Here is a 12,351-nt window from a genome sequence, read left to right on the forward strand (position 1 = left end):
ACAATCTGGAAAGTTAAGTTAGAGCTTGTTACGCGGTCGGTGCCAACCCTGCTCAGGCATCCTGCTGGGTGGCTTCTGCCTGGTCCCTGGCTGGGCAGAGACAGGATTTCACCCAGCTTTTGGCAGGATGCTGGTGCAGGCATGGCCAGACACTCTTGGGCTGCACAGACGGTAATCTAGACACAGATGGAATTCAAAGGAGCCTCCAGGCGGTAACGTTGCTGCTTCTCTGATGCGGGTTAGTTGGCTAGTGTGAAAGGCAGCTCTCTGGTATGACAGCAGTTAAAGCCATAGCAATAGGATGCTCATACAAGGGGCCAAAATAATGAACACAGTGACTGCACAGTTCAGAGAGTAACTACATGGGCTGCTTTTGGTACCGCATCGATGCGGTGATGTCACCCTGGCCTGCCAACACCACAATGTGAAGATCAGTGGCGTGTTTTCTGGGAAGTCTCACACTGCCTGCTCTTTGGCTTGGGCTCTGCGGTTGTCCTTGCTGGCTTGAGCTCTTGCTTTTTATTTTTTGGGGGACAGATGCACTGGTATTGGGAAGACCCGAGAATTTGCTTAATTTAGACTTCTTCAGTTTGCTTTTTGTCTGTGTGTGGAAACTGGTCTATTCTAACCCTGTCCTGGCTAGATCTCCTTTTGAACTGATGTTCAGACACACACGAGGCCAGCTAGGGAGTATTTGCCAAACAGAAGTTGGGCAAGCCACAACAGGCTGGATTTGAGTGAGCGAAGTAAAAATGAAAATTACAGGAATGTAATTTTGAATGTCTCAGTGAGTCACAATCTGTTTGTTAGCAACAAAACGCTGTTTGGAGATCGGCTGGGAAGAGGAGTAAGAGATAGCTCACATGGCCTTTGCTCATGCTGAGCAGCCCATCGTCCTGCTGTGGGACTCCAAAAGACATGTGTGTTGTCAGACAGGAGGCGTGATGGCAGAGCTGTGTTCAGAAACAGGGAAGGAATCGAGTATATTGCCTGGGGCTTGCAACACCTAAGTCAGGGCACAGTTCTGCTCCATTCTCTTTTCTAGATCAGTCTGGTGCTTAAAGAGGTAGGTACACTACTGTCTAATCTGGAACAAGTTTTACTTCAATATTAACCTGAAAGTAGATAGGAAGGCAAGCCCTGTCCATATGAAGGCAGCTTTATTGTTTAGTCTTTAATAATCATCTTATTTCAACAGAGTGGCCTAATATCTGTGTGATGATTAATTTCTGACTGTTGGATTTCTGAATGTTATTCATTAAAAAAAAAAAAAAAGGCTCAAAGTATTGCCTGTATTGTCTTGGACAGATTCTCTGTGGGGACTGCTGCATTTGAAGACCCCATTTCCTTGGCACTTTTCAGTGATGACTGTGTCAGAAATAACATTTTTAAAGTATTTGCCTAGCAGAAGTGATTTGGTACTTCTGCCTCCATACTGGCCTTCTGTTCAGGGACTGTGAGAAAACAGAAGCAGGGCACAGCCCTCTCCCAGTGCCATACATAGCCGTGTCAGCTTCAAGCACGGGCCTTCTCCATGGCCACCCGGGAATGCGGTTGTTTAATGTGTGCACAGCACTCCCGCCCATCCAAAGCATTTGCTTGGAGCGATTTTGCAAATAGTGAGACTTCAGGGAGCGCAGAGAGTTTTCAGTGACCTAATGAGGAAGGAAGATGCTAATGCCCTAGGTTGGATCCTGTCATTTTCGCTCGTGCTCAGAGTTCTGTTGACTTGGAGAAACCAGGGGCTCAGGCATGACCGGGCCACGCTGCTAATGATACTCGTGGATGTCACATTCCTTTTTGCAGTGTGAGAATTTCAGTGAATTGCAATTGAAGTGACTTTTAGTGAATTCTTTACAAGCTGGTTCATAGTCTCAGTTAAGCAATGCATCCATTATTCATTGAGTTTATGACAGTTCCTGGGGGGGCTAATAAAACTTGGGCTGAATTATGGTGGGCGTCAGAGCCCCTGCCCTAATCAGGCTGTGCGGAGAAGCAAGGCAGGCGAGATGGGGAAGGGGCTGGCAGCAGAGCGCTGCGTTACAGACTTAGCCCCGTTCTCGTTCAGCAGCGCACGGTCGCGGCGCTCTGCCTGCGTTGATGCGGGGGCTGTGTGTGAGAACATGACACAAATGGAGAGCAGAAGATTGCTCTGTTCCAAATTTCCCTTTTTCCTTTCTTTTTTTTTTTTTTTTTTCCCCTGTCCTTTCATGCCTGTGACCTAGCTTCTTTTTCTGTTGTGATTTCCAAACACGCCAGCTTGCTTTCAGGGTGAGGCAATTTAGGAAGAGGTGAGCAGAGAGGCCAGCCATGGGTGTGAGATGGGCTGGGAGCTTCTAAAGGATGGGTGCACTGGGGGCACTGAGGCTGTCACAGGGCTGTGGTGGTGCTTGTTGCTGTTGACTTGATTTCTGTAGAGAGAGCTCTAAAGCAGACGTGCCGTGCAACTGGGCCTTATGTAGGGTAGGTGAAAGAAAGTGTGTTTTGGGGAGAGCTGACCTGATGGACCCGGATGCACATTTTTCATATGCAGGCAGAAATCTGCTCTCCAGCTGATGCAATTCTGGATGAGCAGTGAGGAAGAAACATACACCAGCTTTACAAGGGTGTTCCTGGATCTGCTCAGTCCCTTTTGAGTGAGGCTTGGGGTGCAAGCATGGTAGGCGCCCACCCAGCCAAGCTTTCTCCTTGCTTCTACTTTAGAGGCATCTAAGTTCAACTCCTCGCTGCTTTGAGCCCATGGCTTCAAAGGTACAAAGGTTCAACTCCTCTAAACTCTGTCCCGTTCTTCTGATTTGGGCACTCTTCCTTAAGGAGGGCTTTTTACATATTTAACCTAAGGATGTTCTGGCTAGTGTCACCGGTAGCCAGATGTAGCCAGTAGCCAGATCTGTACTCTACGGCTCCTCGGGTGTCTGTCGTCTACCTTTGTTTTACAGAGCCCTCCTGCCTTCACATCTTTCTCACGTCACTAGCTGGGAATTGGTCTTCCTGCCCTAAAAGAGCAAACGTTTGGGACTGCGGATACACTGCAGTGCCAATAAGTCACTCCCTTGGGTACTCTCTGGCCACTGAGGTGGGCTCCTGGGTGACGGTACCTGGCTGTTGGCATCCCGTGGTCGGCACAGGTTGAGTCAAGTTGTATGCAGCAGCCAGTGCTCTTGTGCAGGTGTTAGGGTTGGGACTTGGGCGTGGGGAGTGTGTTAACTATAGGTTGGTGTCCTATGAATTCTTCTAGATGAAGCTGAGGCTAAGAGAAGAAGGGGCTTAACCCCTGCTTTTTTTTAATAGGCCCTTTTCTTCTTTCAGTCTGCTGCTAATAAACTTGTGAACTAAAGACAAAAGAAAGAATAAATGAAGAATGACTCCTGTGGAGCCTGCGGAAATGGGCAGACGCAAAGCTGGAGTCAACACGAGTGTTGGACTTGGGGGCTCATCTTCTCCTGGGTGGATGGGGCAAGGGGGTACACGGGCTTTGCCTCCATTCCTGCTGAACTCATACAGAAAAGATACCTGTTTTCTTCCATTTTAATAGCATCATAACACTGATCTAAACTGGAGCAGTGCACACCTAGAAGTTGTCTTTTCATGGAGAACTTGTTAGAATGTTTTTTTATGGAAGTCCTCCCTGCAGCTAGAAACCCTTTCAGAGTTTTTCTTTTCGAGGAGCACTGTCAGTTACTGTACGAGCCCCTCCACAGCCTGTGCCAGCGCCAGCCTGCCTGCCTGAAAGTGGCAACCAGACGGACTGGCCAGCAGATCCCAGGGAACATGGTGCCACCATGATGGCTGCTCGCTGCCAACCCCTGTGGAAAGTGCCAGGGTGATATAACAGTGTGACTCACTCTACAGGCTGCTCCCTTTCGTTATGGAAACTGTTGCCAAAGACTGAAAATTAGGCCATAACAAAATAAATGGGTAATTTGTGTGTGCGTATGTGTGCAAACATCAGTTAGCACACCTTTTAAGTTTTTTTCTCTATCTTGTGTTTTAGGTCTCTCATCTTGTGAACCTTTGGGAACAAAGAAAGGATCTGAAGGACATCTGATTCCATGCCATCCAAATCTGGTAGCTGCTCACTGTTGGTGCAGATATGAAGATGTGGTGCTTGTACGCCTCGGGACATCACACCTATGCTAGTAGGTAAGCCCGGGTAAGCAGCTTCCTTTAATCCACAAAGCCATTACACTCCAGAGTAATAAGGCAAGACGCCTGCACTAACAACTCATAGGTGGCGGTGCTTCAGCAGGAAATTCTCATCAAGAGCTGCATACGCAGAAAATATTTGAGGGATTTGCAGTGAAAATAGAGGGTTACAGAATCCAGTCAGGAAGGCCAGAGTGAAGGAGGTGAGCAGAGGTCAGGCATATGGAGAGACGCGTGCTCTTGTACCTCAGAGCATAGCAAGTGTTATGTCAGCTCCCTAACAGCAGAGCAGCCTTTCTCTTGAAGGTCAGCCTGTTAAGAGCTGACTTTCTCAAACAGACAAAGATCTTTGCCATGAAGTAAGCCAGACTTCTGCATAAGCTGTTCATTCCGTTTCAGGAAAATAAAATGCTATTTTGAAGTGCTCTTTTGATTGGGTCTGTGTAGTACAGCATCCTGCCTTGGCCATACAACTGTAGAATGGCTTGGGTTGGACTCTGGACCTGCTCCAACAGGTCTGTGTCTGTCTTGTGCTGGGGGCCCCAGAGCACTGGTCACCGTTCACTGCTGAGAATTAGGGCTGGAAAGCCTTCACCACAGCTCATTTTGTGTGAGGAATTGTACTAGTCACTTGTATTATATGAAACGAAAAATCTTTAAATCTTTTTCCTTTTAATGTTGTGACTATCCCTTGCTAAGTGTGTGTGCATGATTCTACAAAGTATCTCCTTGCTTACAATTTCCTTATCAAAACTAGAAGGAATCAGAATTGTCTCAGGTGCAATGTATTGGACTAGGTCAGCATTACTGTCTTGCCAGGAGTTTTTCCTGGGCAAATAAAGGATCTAGCTAGCATTCATGTAGATTTTCGTTTTGTTTTGTTTGGTTTTGGCAAAGCATTAGATGATTTCATATGTGCATCTTGCTTATGGTTGTCATAAGGACTGTTTGGAAGTCTTAGCTCTAAATTGTCTCAGGTAGATGGCTGAAAAACAGATGTCTCTGTTGTTGTAGCTTTAGGATTACATCTCCACAGTTCAAAAGTCCTGTAAGAGTCTTAGATGGTAGATGCTGGATTAGACCTCACTGGTGTTGACACCTTTTCTGGAGTGGTTTTGAGATGCTAGTGATACAGACTGGGATGGCACTGATGTGCTCCATTTATTTGCCATCTGCTACACAGCAGGAGCAGCATGGATTTTCTTCAGAAAGTAGGTTCTCCTTTCAGGTCTCTGTGTTGCTGTAGAAAATACAGAGCATCTAGTTTCAGTTTTAGAGGGAAATGAACCTAAACACAGTCCTGACTGTGCCATGGCTGCTAAGCTGATGGCCATTGTTTTTATCCTTTAAGGACACGTTCATGGCAAGCTTCAGGTCAGAGGTATTGATTGTGTCTCTCTCCCACATGTTGCCAGAATGGGGCCAAGGCATGGATCCCTCTCGTGTTGTTCACTGCTGCTGGACCAGTCCGTGTCAATGGGAAAAAGTTGGCCTGTCTCCAGGCAGGGATTTGGAGAGGACACAGTAAAGATGATGCTGAAGGTAACTGCAAGCTGCCAGACAGAAGCAACTCTGAAACTGCAAGTTCGTCTGCAGCCTGATGATATTAATAGATCCCACTCTCCACTCCATGCCTTGGAGGAAGGCACAGTCTTCATAATAGGCCAAATTCATGGACTTATATTTGTTCCATAATTATCTCTGGAAAGAAATTTCTCACTGATTAACATATGCTCAGAAGCATTCACAATGAATAGGCCTTATAGTTTTCAGCGTACCGCAGACATTTGGTCGTATCTTCAGCTGGTGAAAACTGGCATCGCTTTGTTGCCTTTCCAAGTCATTTTACAATGAGTGAAGATTGGTCCTTCTGTTCTCCTTCACATGAAGGTCATGTAACTTTTGTGGCTTTGTGCAATATGTTCTTTCTAAAGGAAAATGAATGTATAGTTGTCTTTTATTTTGCAATGATCTTCTAAAGTACCCAGTTCAAAGATTGGGCGTGCTTGACACACTTTCCACCCATTTCTTTCAAATTAATAATCCTCTGATGCCTCTCACATGATCTGCTGGTCCTAGGAGGGTTTGAGCTTTGATGGAGGAGGGGTCTTTGAACAAGGGAGGACTGGAAAATCTGGGGAACTTCTGTTTCACAGCCTTTGATGCTGTGCTGATAGTCTGTCCTACTGTTAGGCTGCTTCAGTACTTCCAGTCTCAGGGTCATTTCAAAAAGATATGGGAGGGATTCTCAGTTGGCTTTTCTGCAGTTTTTGTAGCTGTCTAGGGGGGGAATACCATAATAACTTGCCCACTAAGACTCCCAGTACCTTGCTTTCAATGGCATCTGAGGCCGGGATGCTTCAAAAGAACCAAGCAGAGAACCAGCTCTCCCCCGAGAAAAGGTCTCATCCTGAAGCCTTGGTAAGAGGGCTGGCAGGCGGGCATTTTTCCATCCCTCCCTTTCCTCTCCGTGATGATTAAGAGCATCGGCTGCTACTCACTCTGAGCAAACGTTTAAGAATTTCTCTCACAGATAGCGGAGACATGAGTTGTTCTGAAGGCCGATTGAAACTGGGGATCAGCTTCCTGCACAGTCAGGCCTTGGATCAGATCCCCCTGTATGGCAGGGAAATGTGTCGTTAGCTGGGCGTGCTCCAGGCCTGCCTCCAAAGGGCCCCCAAAATGAGAGCTGTCTAGGAGTCTGAAAGAACTTACAGAAACAAACTGACTTGAGAAGGTTTCAGGCACTTTAGGAGACGAGGAGGAAAAGTCCCCTTTGAATGCTGATAGATTTTGGGTTCCAAAGCCCAGCAGAATCGGTAACAGAGGAAGAAATGAGCAGTTTGACAAGCAGCAGCAGGAGTCAGATCTGCTTTCTAACATCCTTCTCGGAGTTCTGCAGTGTCTAGGGAGAGCTCGCTTTGTCAGCCCTTCCCCTAGCAGGAGCACCAGCAGAGACTTTCTGCTCTGTTTGGCCACTAGTTTTCTCACAGTTCATTTGAACTCAGTATCTTAGAGGCCTTTCCTTCCAATTCCCAGAATGTTGAAATCAAACAACTCCCACAGGCACCTGGGCACGTAACAAGACCACACATGGAGCACAGCCCTTATGAGCTGGGAGGGAATGGCTGCAGATCCCTTCTGAGGCAGGTGCCACTTTCATCGGTCTGATCTCCAGGAAGGATCACCTTTGAAGGGAACAGGGTGACTGCCCTGTGACACACCACGCAGCTGCCAGTGCTGTTTCACTTCGAGGCAGGCACTACCTCATCTCAAAGCTCTTGTTTGCACTTGATGCTCCCTCAGACATCCTGAGTCACTCTTTACCCACATTCACCCTGGATACATCTGTTTTCTCTGTGGTTGTGTGGTGGTTGGGAAAGTCCTCAAGTACAAAGAAAGACAAAACTGGCTTCTTCCTCAAAACTTAGCCCTGCTGTTTTTACAATGAGAAAGCAGTTTGAATGTCACATTCCTTGATAAAACACAACTGCATGTCAGTCTCAGCGTTTCTCAGGTCTTGAAACACAGTGTAGTTTTGCTGTATGCTTGTGCTCGGAGGTCTCCTGGGGTGTTGAACTCCAGGGTGTTTAGGACAAATTAGATTTTTATCAAAATGAGATGTCTAGAAGCAGCCTTTCAGTCCCTGCCCTGGAAACGGCTGTAGGTCTGTGTCAGCATGAAAGAACGAAATGAACAATTTTATTCTGATTTTCAGCTTTGAAAGGTGTTTGGGTGTTCAGCTCAACCCTGGCAAAAGTTTGCTGCTTCCTGCTGTCTGTGCACGTGCATGGCTCTGAAACTTGGATCGCTCGATCTTTGCCATTGGTTAGGAGCATGTGCCCAGCTAGCTATCTGCGTCTGCTGAAATGCATTTACATTTATTTGCAGTAATTTGGTCATGAATTTTGTTTGAACATTCAATAAGCTTTAAATACTTAAACAGTGAAACCTCTACAAAAGCAACTCTGAAAACTGAGTAAGAAAAATGTAACTGCCTGTAACAAAACCTTCCTGCTGGTAAGTGTAAATCAGTGTGTTTTTAGTAGCCTTTGATGAGCATCTTAACGGGACCTGTCAGTCTGACTTCATTTAAAGTTTCAGCCATTGTTTTATTGCCTCAGTGATCACAGATGCTCTTGTGATGGAGGTAACTTTGGAAAGGCTTAGCATAATATGAGTTTAGCTGGAATTGGAACCTGGCAAGAGAGGTGTCTCTGGCATCTGACAAGTAAAGTCAGTACTGTACATCTTGCCAGGACGCACAAAGTCTAGGTCAATGTTTTGTCTTGTTTGGCTGCTCACCTATTGATCTTCCCATGTCTCCTACCTTCATTTTCTACCAGTAGGCAACAGCATTCACTCCTGTTGCACCTGATCTAGGAGGCATGGAATAAAAATTCAGACCAAGAGGAGAAACTTAAAAAAAAAAAACAAAAAAAAAAAAACAAAAAACAGAAAAAACACACAAACAGAAATCCCACAGCATACGAGCTGATGGCATCAGGATATTGGGACGGTAGAAAAATTGTGCAGCTACCACCACTTTCCTCCTGGTCACATAATTCACTTTCCTCTAGCAATGGATGTAACACAGTGACTTGAGAGTTTCACCCTCATTGTTTTGCTCCTGTTTCAAAGCTAACAGTAAAGGGAAAAGGCATCTATGAACATCCTATGGCTTAGGAACTTGAGGAGGCATAAATCGAGGGCTTTAGGCACTTATCTTCCACCAGCTGTCCCAAAGGCCATTCAAGCTATAAAGCCCATCCATCACTGTGGCTGCTGACGCCAGTGCCACCGCCAGAGGAAGATCAGTCAGGCTGGATTATCAAAGTCAAAGCCAGAGACAGTTCTTGTGGGAAGCGGTTGGGAAAGTCTCATGTCTTTGCTCCTTACTGCGCAGGAAATAAAAGAGGGATTGTGCATGAGGGTTGGGAATGCCCTGTTTCTCATTATTGAAACGTGTGGTCTTGAAAGAGAGGGAGGAGCCCCTGTACAAAAGATAAATCATGTTAATGCTGTTTGTTTTTCTGTTTTTGCCTTCCAGTGCTCTGGTCTGGGAGCAGGAGGCAAGGGGCTTTGCACATAAGCTCTTATACTTGGCTGATAGTAAGGGTGCTGCTGTTTATTTTGCAGTGAGACAGAGATAGGCATGGGGAAATCAGACCTGAAGACCAGACCCAAAAATGTGCAGTTAAAGGCAGATACATACACCTCTATCTCATAATAGAGTTTGACTCTGCTCCCCAGTTGCCAACTGAGCTGCTCGCTTCAAGAGCCGTCAGGAGGCAGAGCTGTCAGATTGACTGTGCCACAGGGAATGGATGCGACTGGTGGCATCTGTCTGTGCTGGCGATGGGGAGGGAGCGGACCTGCCGGCTTAGCTTGGGGCGCAGCGGGTGTGGGAGCACCTGGAAGGCATCTTGGGGCACGTGTGTGAGCAAAAGGCAGTGGTTTGCACTGCCCCGTGGGATGCGCTGGGGTCTGGTTCAGTCACCAGCCCAGTCTCTGGGCTAAGTTCAGATCAGAAAGAAACTCAGAAGTTTTGTGTTATTTTTTTTTTCTAATGGAAGCTGGGGATTTTTGGCAGGTACGTGTGTCCCACAAGCAGGTATTTCTATCTGAACATTTCAGGGCTCTTTTCTTTTTTTTTTTCTTCTTTTTTTCTGAAGGGGGAACCAAGCAAAATGATCATGTTTTGCTAACCAAAGCACCGCTCTTCCGACACCTCTACCCCATCGCCCGAGGTGAGATTTCTTGGGGAGATGTATGTGTGTTTCACAGGGATTTTAGGAATGAAAGCTTACCTGGGAAAACAAATTCCCCTTCAGAAAAATAACAATAAGCTTTTTTCCAGTTTTGTGAAACATTTCTCGTAAGACAGGAAACAGTCCCTTACCTCCTTCCCTGTGGTTAAACAAGGCTGAGCGGATGGGCAAGATGAAGATTGACGGTGAAGGGCCCCCTGTGCCCCAGGGCTCACAGGCACTGCTGCTAAGCTGGCGAAAGCCAGAAAGCTCCCACCTACGCCTGCAGTGAACCAGGACCTGCAGCATTAGGAACATGCCCCAGCAACAGATCACTAAGGCCTGAACAAGAAGATACAGGTATGTGCCAGGGTCCTAAATCCATCTTCAGGAGGGATTTCACACAGGAATTCAGTGAAAGACAAGGAAATAGCATCCTTTTTGGACCTGTGGGGAGAAAGTTCAACACCATCCACCAACATGTCAATCAGCCGGTAGGTGAACTTGAAAAAAGGAATGGTACAGCTCAAAATACTGTGGCTGCAGCTTGCCCTGCGTGGTCTGGTTGTGCCAAGTTTCCCTCTAAAAGGTTGTTCAAGCTACTCTTGTAGCAGATGTTTGGGAGCAGTGACACAAGGCACAGCTGTAGGGCAGGTGATACACTCCCTCCCTCCTGTGTAATTTCTTCACTGGCTACTTTGCCCACCATCAGATTTGATTAAAATCTCTCAAACAGCATTAAAAATGGAAAGAATGTTGCTAATAATTTTCATGGCTGCTGACTACAGTAGGCATCTTGTAGTTCAATTGTTAGGTCAAGCTGTGGGGTCATCCTAACAGAAGTGTGAGATGTGTTGCGCATGGACAAGCGAGCCTGGTTCTGCTCCACAGCGATTCCACCACCCTGGTGGGTCTGCAGGAGCAGTGGGACTTGAGTGCCTTGTGGATGGGACATCACGACACAGTGAGAGACTTCTGTAATTGCCACTGCTGGCTGTCTTGGCAGGGGGGCTGAGCACTGAGCTCTGGAAGAGGCCTCTTTAGTTAAGGGCCAGGGCACACAGGCAGCAGCGAAGGGAGTGTGATTATTTGTGGACAGACAGCTGACAGCATGCTACAAGGCTGTTATTTCAGCATATTTCACTGTCATTTAAAATCAGGGTGTATATTTAATGCTAAAAAAAGCTGAAAGAAGGCAACAGGATGAGGGTCTGAAATGGAATGTTGCAAGAAATCAAAAGGGCAGTTTCCAAGAGCTACGTGACTGGGTATTGCTCTGGGTGGGAGACAGCTTGTTTTCCCATATAAGCTCTCACCTTACGCCCCACTAGTGAGACCTGTACTGACTCTAGCCAAAGCCCTCCTTCACCTTCTCTTGACTGCGACCACTAACACATCCCTGGGGGAAGTATAAGAGAGAAACCATAGGTAGCATGGTCCTTCCCTTGGCATAACCTCAAGTGCGTCCACCCAACAACTGGCATCAGCATCTTGGTGAATTTTAGTGGACCTGGTAAGTGCAGTGGTTCTGGCTCTTGTGCCATGAACACTTTAATCACCTTACCACTATTTGTGTCTCTACAGACCTCTGTCACCTCCCCCTGCCATCTCTTTTCTGAGCTGAGGCATCCTCCCACATGGAGACAGAAGCTGTGCAGTATGCGGAATCACTGGTTAAGCTGTTCTTCTCTGCATATTGCCTGTGCTTTCCAAGAGAGGGTGATGAGACCCCGCACAGGACTCATGACGTAGGCGCATCTTCTTTTAGTGGTGGCAAAGCTTCACCATCTTTTCCTCTAGCCAGCCTTTCTGTAATATTTTCAGGGATCCTGTGTGCCTTCATCCTGAGCCTTGAGCTGGCATTTTAAAAGCACGTCCTGCAGTGGCTACAGGCGAAATGATAGATGACTGTGAGAGCAGAAAGAAGCATGGTATGCTCACAAAGCAGAGAAATGCACGTGTGGGTAGACACTTCTGTGAGTTCTTATTTTATGCTTGCCCGTGTATTATCTGTACTTGCAGAGCATGCCCAGTGTCCCTGTGGTGCACATTCATTTGGTCTGCCTTGGAAGTGACCTGACTGCAGTGAGCAAGAAAAGATGAGCAGAGCAGAGCATTTCCAAATTCTTGGTTGTATCTGAGACCTCTCTGAATTACTGGCTGTTTTACATGAATACTTTGCTAGAAAGAAAGAGGAAGCATTGGTTTGAATTGTTGATTACAGGTATTTCACAATGACCTTGGTGTTGCCTGCAAGCAGAGTCAACCATGTATCAGACACCAAGGTTAAGCAACAGCAATGCAATCTGGCCTTGGGGTTATTCCATGTACATCCCCTGCTCACTTCGTGGTTTTGAATTTCCCTAAAACAGTATTTTCACAAGCCTAAGCAGTGAAAACAAAATCTCCCTTCGCTGCATTTTTATTCCTTTTTGTAGATGTTGCTGTCTCTCTG

General features: G+C 46.6%; 1 long non-coding RNA gene across 1 annotated transcript in view; it reads left to right on the top strand.

The window, feature by feature from the left end:
• The window catches only part of LOC121075716, a 165,603-nt gene that overhangs the window by 108,561 nt on the left and 44,691 nt on the right, over nucleotides 1-12,351 (top strand). Inside the window, exon 9 of the long non-coding RNA XR_005823123.1 lies at nucleotides 3,995-4,143. This is a non-coding gene — a long non-coding RNA (uncharacterized LOC121075716). The remainder of the gene's footprint in view (nucleotides 1-3,994; nucleotides 4,144-12,351) is intronic.

Source organism: Cygnus olor, chromosome 10, assembly GCF_009769625.2.
Source record: "Cygnus olor isolate bCygOlo1 chromosome 10, bCygOlo1.pri.v2, whole genome shotgun sequence".
Classification (NCBI taxonomy): domain Eukaryota; kingdom Metazoa; phylum Chordata; class Aves; order Anseriformes; family Anatidae; genus Cygnus; species Cygnus olor.